Source organism: Capra hircus, chromosome 19, assembly GCF_001704415.2.
Source record: "Capra hircus breed San Clemente chromosome 19, ASM170441v1, whole genome shotgun sequence".
Lineage (NCBI taxonomy): Eukaryota > Metazoa > Chordata > Mammalia > Artiodactyla > Bovidae > Capra > Capra hircus.
The window spans coordinates 32,435,615-32,435,858 of NC_030826.1; positions in this window are offsets into that span (position 1 = coordinate 32,435,615).

Below are 244 nucleotides of genomic sequence, written 5' to 3' on the forward strand. Positions count from 1 at the left end.
CCCTCCAGCCTACTTATAGGGTCTGTTTGAGCCACAAGAGCTAGCCTCTCCAGCTAGCAGATGTTTGCACAGGCTTCTAGAAGGTGTAAGATACCCCCGGGAGCCTGGAAAAAGGTGACAATTCTGGTTCCTTAGCACCAAACTACAACCCAGATCATCTACCCAACAGCAGCTTCACGACCCTCTTCCATCTGCTCCAACACACACCTCACACCCTTGCCCACAAAAACCCGTGAGAGCTCAG